Source organism: Triticum aestivum, chromosome 3A (genome assembly GCF_018294505.1).
Source record: "Triticum aestivum cultivar Chinese Spring chromosome 3A, IWGSC CS RefSeq v2.1, whole genome shotgun sequence".
NCBI lineage: Eukaryota > Viridiplantae > Streptophyta > Magnoliopsida > Poales > Poaceae > Triticum > Triticum aestivum.
Window position 1 is genome coordinate 748,390,936 of NC_057800.1, and position 8,722 is coordinate 748,399,657.

General features: G+C 41.4%; 1 pseudogene; it reads right to left on the reverse strand.

The window, feature by feature from the left end:
• Nucleotides 1-326: 326 nt before the first annotated feature.
• LOC123059709 (B3 domain-containing protein Os06g0194400-like) lies at nt 327-1,623 on the reverse strand (annotated as a pseudogene).
• Nucleotides 1,624-8,722: the final 7,099 nt, after the last annotated feature.

Consider the following 8,722-nt stretch of genomic DNA (forward strand, 5'->3'; position numbering starts at 1 on the left):
TATATCAAATTAATTTTATAAACGCTCTAGCATCCCTGTAATCAACTAGTTTTGTAGAAATGAAAATTTTAGCCAACAGTTATTCTTTTCATGTTTACAACTAACTGCAATGCAGGACACAAAATTATGGCGGGCAGAATCATACGAAAACAGAAGCTTCACGATTGTACCAGCCATGTGGCAGCTACACAATAAAAGGGCTTATAAATAAACTTTAAAAATACTCAATTCAAATTTTCAACAAATGCTGACAATAATATGAACAAATTACCCGCTCCCATCTGAATCTTCGAATCTCAGTATATCACACCCTCATGATTTGGCATTCATTTGTAGTAGGAACTTTGTCTGATAATGTAGACCTGCATCATTTACATAACAACGGGTATATCAAAGGGCCGGTGTAATATGATTGAGCTTCAATGAAATAATTATAGTACTTTGTTTGGCCTTTACGCCTAAGTAAGTATTTCTGATAATGGGATTAGAGTAATTTTGACCGCGGGGGGGGGGGGGGGGGGGGGGGGTAAGAATATAAATGGCTTATGCTCATTTGATATGAATTTCAGGAATCAAAATAATAGATGATGAAGGTGTTGCCGGCGCATATCCTAATTCTGTGAAGTGCACAACCATTCTCACTAGAGGACATATATAGGGTTCCATATATAGCTAGACACATAATAAGAAATAAGAAACTCACATAGAACTTGTTCCACACGACCCACTCGAACACCAAGCAATCACCATCAACCAGGTTGTGCTCCAAGGCGAACTTTCTCCATCCGGCGCTGAGGCCCGTCTTAAGCGCGAGGTAGAGCGTTTCATACTCGTCACCCTCCTCGTCCTCCAAAGTGATTCTATGATCACTCTCTAGGAGATACAGCCGGCAGAACTGCGTCGGGAGGCCCTGTCAGCAATCCAAACCAACGCCCCACAATCATCAGACAGATCGACGAAGACGGTTTCAACTTTCAATAAGGGAAGGGAGTGAAGTGAGTAATGCAAGAGTGAGTGGGGGCTTAATTACGAGCCAGAAGCCTCCAGTGACATGAGACTGTTTCATGGGCTTCACAAAGCTGGGGTTGCCGCCGGGCACCAGCTTACGCAGCAGCTCTTGGGCCTTGGAGTTGGCATGGAGTCTGGCCTCGTCTGTGGCGTACACTCGATTAATCAAGTCACTCCTCGTGCTGCTCGCCCTCCTCCTTGAAAACAATCATCAATCAAATCAAATGCTGCGGTGCATGGAGAGGAATGATGGGGGTACGTTCCTCCTCCTAATCTTCTTCTTCTCTACCAAGGTTGGGTAGTCATCCTAGATACATAGTACATTACACCAAGTTAATCCTAGATACATACATTTTTGGGTATTAAAGATCGCGTACGTACCTCGTAGCAGTACTTGGGCTGCTTGGGGAGGCTGGCAACACGGCCGGACTGCCGGACCGCGGCGTCCCGCGGCACCCGCTTCTGCTTCACGGACTGCCGGACCGGCGAGGGCTTGGGGCCGGCGGCCTCCCTGACGGCTGCGGAGAGCTGGTGCAGGTGCAGCTCCTCTAGCTTGCGATTGTTCTCCTCTATCTGCCTCCGGCGCTGCTCCTCGTACGCGATCGCTCCGGCCATTTCTTCTGTTGTTGGGGAGACGAACGCAACAGAATGAACGGGAGGAGATGAGATGCGGCGGCCGGCCTATAAATTGGGCGACCGAGATTCAAAAGCTCAAACGTTCGAAATCGCTTGCGCTTTCTCAGGGATTCTGTTGATGTGATCAGCACGCTTCATTTACGGCCAAGCAAGTTTGGTAGGGCCCGGCATTCGTGGCATAATTCCATAAACAAATCCCGCATATACAAACTCTAACGTACTCTTTCCATTTTATATTTTAGAAGAAGAACATAGAAGGCGTATCGGCCGTTTTTCCAAATCCACGGTTTCCATAATAAACTGATTCGTAACCTAACACGGAAATAGGAAACTCATGTACGTAGAAAGGGGCCACTCACACAGAAACAGGAACAGGATGGATCTTATCCAAATAAGAAAATCCACACAACACAAACATAATTTTCCATCTAAAAAACACACAAACATAATTTTCCTACAATTAATTGTATTTAAAAAATGCTTCCGTAGTTTTAAAAAGTTCTCATGTATTTCAAAACATATCCATGCATTTAATAAAATATTCATGTAGTTTATTAAAAGTGTTCACATACTTATTATTAAAAAATATTAGTATGGTTTTAGAAAAGCTTCTGCCGTTATAGAATGTTCATGTGTTTGTCAAATGTAGTTTACATTTTTTTTTCAAAGAACAAATAAACTAAAGAAAAAATGGGAAAAAACTTAAAATAAAAATAGAAAGATGAAAAAATTAGAGAAAAGGGAATCAGAAAAAAAGGTAAAAATAAAATATAGACTAATAGATGAACTAGGGTTCACCCAGTGCCAAAAACTGCATCAAAACAAAAGTTGTTTGACTAAAAGTAATTGGAGGGGTCGAAAGAGCTTACCTCCCCGACGTGGAGGCATCTCGATCAGCCAAAACGATGAAGAAACGGAGGAGATCAAGGGGGATTGGAGGGTCGAAGGAGCTTACCTCCCTCGACGTGGAGGCATCTCGATTAGGACAGCTTGCCCAACCTTTAGAATCTTTTTCCCATGAGGAACTCCTCCCACCACTCCTTGCTGAAGGATATGCGTTTCAAGCGTTTGTCTGTTCCCGTCTTGTATGCAGCAGTGCTGACAAAACAAGCTTCTGAGGTAACTTCTGGGATGCCGTCATGGATGAAGAACAAAAAGAGCACTGATGTCAGCCACCACCACATGGGTTTTGATGGAAAAAAGGAAAAGAAAAAGAACTATGAAAACACTCCATCACATTTTTGGTAATGTTACCTCCTTGCTGGTGTTCGATCCATATGCATGATGGTGGTGTGATACATCGTGTTCATTATCTCTGAACAAATAGTTGATCTGTTCATTTTTCTCCTTAGATGTTATTCTTTGTTTTGTTACTCATACAAGCATGCTCTACTAAGAGATTATGAATATGCATGAGATGCTCGAGTAGGGCGTTTCGGTGCTCAGACTCATCTGCACCCGGTTATAAAAAAATTGTAAAAAATTCAAAAACCATTCAAAAAATTTCAAAAAAAATGTGTGCGGTAGACAATTTGATGTGTGAGGCCCGCTCCAAATTTCAAGTCATTTGGACATCTGAGGAGCCCTCGGCAAAAAAGAAAAATCGAGCCAAAACAGTACATGAACAATAAACATTTTTACAGACCCCCAATTTGTCCTTTTCGCTGAGAGCTCCTTAGATGTCCAAATGATGTGAAAATTGGAGCGGACAACACGCATCAAATTGTCTAGCGCACAAAAAAACTTGAATTTTTGAATTTTCTAGTATTTGTTTTGATTTGATTTTTTCGTCAGCTCGGGTGTAGAGATGGATTTTCGTGAGATTCTCTCCGATCTGTATGCGAGGTAAATAATTTAAGTGGACTGCCATCCTTCATCTCTTCGTTTTTTAAGAGCTGTGTATTTAGGGCGTAAGATTACTTGATTCATGTTTATGTATCATTCATGCCATGGTATTGTTTTGATGTATGCGGCGCAGTTTAGTCTCATGAAGACGGTCGTGACGAACCTCTCCATCGTGATGCCGTGAGGCGATGATAATGGCTCGATGACGTCGAGGACACCAATATCGAATGAAACTTTTCCCCATGATCTACCTCAAGAAAAAAATGCGTTGGAAGCTGGGGTAGTGCTACTCTGCTCGATCTTCCATCTCCCACTTTGGATATTCTTTGACATCATCTCACAGGGGACTTTGTGCATGTATTGGCTTCAATTTCCAAATTGTACAGTTGCCAGTGAGGTAAAATTTCACCATGCAGATGACTATGCATTGGCTCCTCTATGTTTTGTGTTGTTCTTCAGCGAAAATTATTGCACTTGACTAGTAGAGTTGTGGTGGTATGTAAATGCCAACACGACTTTGTTAATCAAGTTGATCGAATTTCTGCATTTGTTGCACCTTTTTCTCTAAACCATTTTGATCATTTTTTTCGAAGAATAGAACTAACACAATTCAATTATCAGGTCTTTGAGTCACAATTAGCAAGGAGGAAATGTTCTTCATGCCTCAAGCATTGTTAGGTTCTGACAGTGACAATATGTTTTACAGTGTAAATGGCCCTTGGGTCGCTACAAATTTGTTTTGAGATTTGTACTTTTGCTAATATTGTGTTTTAAAATGAATACTACTCCCTCTGTCCTATAATATGAGATCGTTTTGCAAGCTAAAACAGCTTGCAAAACGTTCTTATATTATAGGACGGAGGGAGTATTTCTTTAGAGTTTTCATTGTCAGTATAGATCTTTTCTTAGATTCTTCAACATTTCATAGTAAGATTCCTGAAATTGCTTTGCACAGTGATGACAGTGTGGTTGCTTTGAGAACAACTGCCATGTCATCGGCAGTTTGAAATTAATGATTGCCACCTCTTAATTGTATGGCTATATTTGTGTGCCAGCCGACGGGTGCGCCATATTCAAGGACAGCGGTGAGGTAGACGGGTGCGCCAGAGCTGACGCGGTCCGCGTAGCGGTCCTTCTGGAGATATCGCCCAATGCAACCGACGGGAAACTAGAGTCCAGCCTTCGTGGATCAGATCACCACCTTCTTCCGCTCGCCTCTCTTCCTCCCAGACATCTCCCCTCCTTCTCTGGTGAACTTGAATCTCTCGAAATGTGGGTGGCTGCAGTGATGAATGTGAAACGAGGGCACCACTTTTATACCAGGGGGTGCCTCGCAGTAAGGGGCGCGATTCGCATGACATGCGGTCGCCACCGTAGGATCTGGGAGGGCGGAACGGCAGGGATCAACTCGGAGGGGCACGATCCGCGGGAGGGGGTGTGATCCGTGTGACCACCCTTCTCCACCGTCTGATCTGGAAGGTGCAGGCGGCTAGGATCGGCTCGACGGGTGCAATCCAGGTCACCAACGGTCTTTGCCATTGGGTCTGGAAGATTCGTGTGGCTACGATTAGCTCGGTGGCGGTGATCAGTAGGAGGACCAGATAGACCTATCAAGATTTGAGAATCTTCTGTCCTCGCTTTGTTTCATTTTTTTTCCTTTAATGTCGGAACTGGATTTGGAAATTGGGGAGGGGGGAGGTTAGACTCTTTTTCTATCTAAAGATTTCTTTTGTTATTTTTGGCAATCCCTTTTTGTTTTTGGTATGATTGGCTGGAAAAATCCAAGCATTTCTCACACCAATGAAGAAATTCAAGCATGTCATGAAGCACTCAACAAGAAAAGGCATCCCGTGAAGAAGATCAAGAAGGACAAGGTCTCAAAATACATAAGCATCTAGGGGTGACTACAAGGAGGTCAATAAGAACGATTTTGTTTCCATGCGCATTGCCAATCCATATACTAAAGACAGGAATAATAAGTAAATCCTCACTTTTGGAATAGGATGCAATAGAAAGTTTATCACGAAGTGATGGAAGGACACTAGACTAAACTTTATGACCAAAAGTGTGTAAATCCCCGCAGAAGCATAAGGGCATGTACAATGGGGGCAGCACCATGTTGCTGCCCCGCCGGTGCACGTAAGCAAATGGAGTTGAAACCATCGCTTCAATCAAGCACCACCCAACGCAAAACTGCCTCCTATGATTTATATTGGCCCCACTTAGTTAATTTTCTATCCAACTTTCCACCGTCATCATCCTTCACCTTGCTTTTTATGTGTGTGGACAGTGTGGTCCTCCTGCACTTTGTCAGGCAAGAGGCGGACTCCTCTGCAGGAAGTGGTTTGCCTCTGCAAGCATTACCTTTAGCTGAGTTGGACTCTGTGAACCTACGTGGTATGCTGGGGCACCGGTCCAGCGTGGCCCGTTGGCCATGCTCTAACTATGCTTCTCAAGTAAACTAACTTGCGCCTCCCTTGCAATGAAGCATAATTGTGGTTTCCTCGCAGAGTGAGGTACACATGTGCTCCATCCAAAAGCACAACACACCCATGCTCCACATGAAGAACGCATGTGCTCCACACACCACACCCAAGCTTTGACGGAAGAAATTTGAAAGTAACCGAAAAACAAAGAAATCCCCCAAAAATTGGAAACTGAGAAAAACCAAAAGACCAGAAAAAACCCGCCCCAGAGCGAGAAACAGAAAAATGTTTGTGACATTTTAAAAAAATGTTCCCGCATTTAAAAATATATTCGCCATGCTTTGAGAAAAGATTTTTAAAATGATAAAATAATGTTTGTGTAGTTTAGAAAAATGTTTCGTACAATTCAAAAAAAATGCCTATGACATTAAAAACAGTGTTCAAGAACTTTTCAAAAGCTTGCACATTTATAAAAATGTTCATGGAAAAATGGTTAATGTGTTACAAGAATTTTACTGTACATATAAAAAACGTACAATGTAAATTTGGCAAATATTCAAAAATGTATTTAGAAAAATGTTTGCCGTCTATTAAAAAATGTTCAACCTTTATTTGAATATATTCAATGTATATAAATATAATTTACACCGTGTTTTTCTTTAAAAATCTGACTATAAAATATGAGAAAATAACAAAGAGGAATTAAATAAAAAACCAAAAATAGAAACAAATGAAATATGAAAATGAAAAACGAAAGAAAAGTTGTAGTAATAATGGAAAAAACATAAAAAGGATGAGAAACTAGAGAGCTCCTCCTTGGCGCCTTTAGCGCCCGTTACCCAAGCCAGCGCCTGCTGAGTCCATTGCATGGGCCTGGCCCAGCAACGCTCGCTGGCTGCCGCTGCTCGTTCGCTGGCTGCTGCTGCTCGTTCGCTGGCTGCTGCCGTCGCTCGATCGTGGGCTTTTGCCGTTCGCTCGCTAGCTGCGTTGCTTGCTAAAAAAAAGCTGCCTGCTCGATCACTTTTTTAGGTTTGCTAAAAAAAAATGCTACAGTACGTACTGGTTTTCTTGAAAAATGAACTGGTTTGCTACAGTATGTACTTTGGTCCTTTGAAAAAAGTTCATCGAATTACAAAAAAGTTAACCGAATTCGAAAAAAAGTTCAACGAGTTCGAAAAAAGTTCATCAAATTCGGAAAAAGTTCACTGTATTCAGAAAAAAGGTCACCGAATTCAAAAAAAGTTCACAGAATTCAGAAAAAAGTTCATCGAATTCCGAAAAAGTTCACCAAAATACGAAAAAAAAGTTCAACGAGTTCGAAAAAAAGTTCACCAAATTCGGAAAAAGTTCACTGTACTCAGAAAAAAGTTCACCGAATTCAAAAAGAATTCACAGAATTCGGAAAAAGTTCACTGTATTCAAAAAAAATTCACCGAATTCAAAAAAAGTTCACAGAATTCAGAAAAAAGTTCAACGAGTTCGAAAAAAAATTCATCAAATTCGGAAAAAGTTCACCATATTCAGAAAAAAGTTCACCGAATTCAAAAAAAGTTCACAGAATTCGGAAAAAAGTTCACCGAATTCGGAAAAGGTTAATCAAAGTTGAAAAAATTCATTGGATTTAAAAAACATTCATCAAATTTTCGAAAAAATCATCAAATTCAAGAAATTGTCATCGATTTGCAGAAAAATTAGTGAAGTAAAAAAGTTTCGCGAATTTAAAAAAAGAAAGAAAAATAGAAAAGAAGAAGAAATAAAGGAAGGGAAAACAATCAAAGAATCACATGAAAGGATTTGGTGGGTTGGTCGTGGCGTCTTACTCTAAACCAACTGGTCGTGGGTTCGAGACCCAGCTCTGGCGCACCTTTTTGCAGTTTTAGAAAACAGAAAAAACAAGTCAAAACTGGGCCGGCCCAACGTGACGAGGGGGGCTTTTTGCAGTTTTAGAAAACAGAAAAAACAAGTCAAAACTGGGCCGGCCCAACGTGACGAGGGGGTATGCGCCCGTTAGCGAAAACAGAAAAAACAAGTCAAAACTGGGCCGGCCCAACGAGGGGGGTATGCGCCCGTTAGCGAAAACGCCTTTAAGCGCCGAATAGGAACCAGCGAGAAACTATAGAAAAAAAACAACCGCGTGGAAGGTTCTAAAAGCAGTTTGCAGCGTTTCATCGACGGGAGCGCCTATGTGCCGCCAGCTGCGAGTCCTGCCAAGGCTCACCTTCAGGGAGCACGTGTTGGACCTGCCCAGTAACCGCGCGCTATTTGACGTCATTTTTTTTTCTTCCCTTCATTATTCATATTGTTTGTTTTTCAAAATGTGTTTGTGACATTTTCATAAAAGGGAACCATCTATCAGTATATGGCATTAATTGATAGCTGGGGAAATAAATGGACTGAATATGCTTATGCCATCTGGCAGATATGTGATTACATTCATTTTGTAGTGGGCTATGGTGCTGTATAACTGCACTATTAGCGAAAAATTGATATTTGTCGCACTGTAAGTATTAATTGTACTAGAAGTTATATGAAAAGGAGATATTTGTGCATTATGATCCAGTAGAAGACTGTCATTACACAACACAAGATGCGAAGAATTAATCCATAGTTGTGATGATAGATAAGGGACCCAGGTTTGCCTGCGGATTCGCATTATGGAGAAATTGGAAAACAAAGCTTATGTTTAGAAAAAAATGGAAACGGCATTACTTCTTTTCTTAGTATGATAATCCAAGCTAAGCAAAAACTCGTAAGGTAAACAATTGGCAGAGATATATTATTGTTGGATTCTATTTGAAGTTGATATG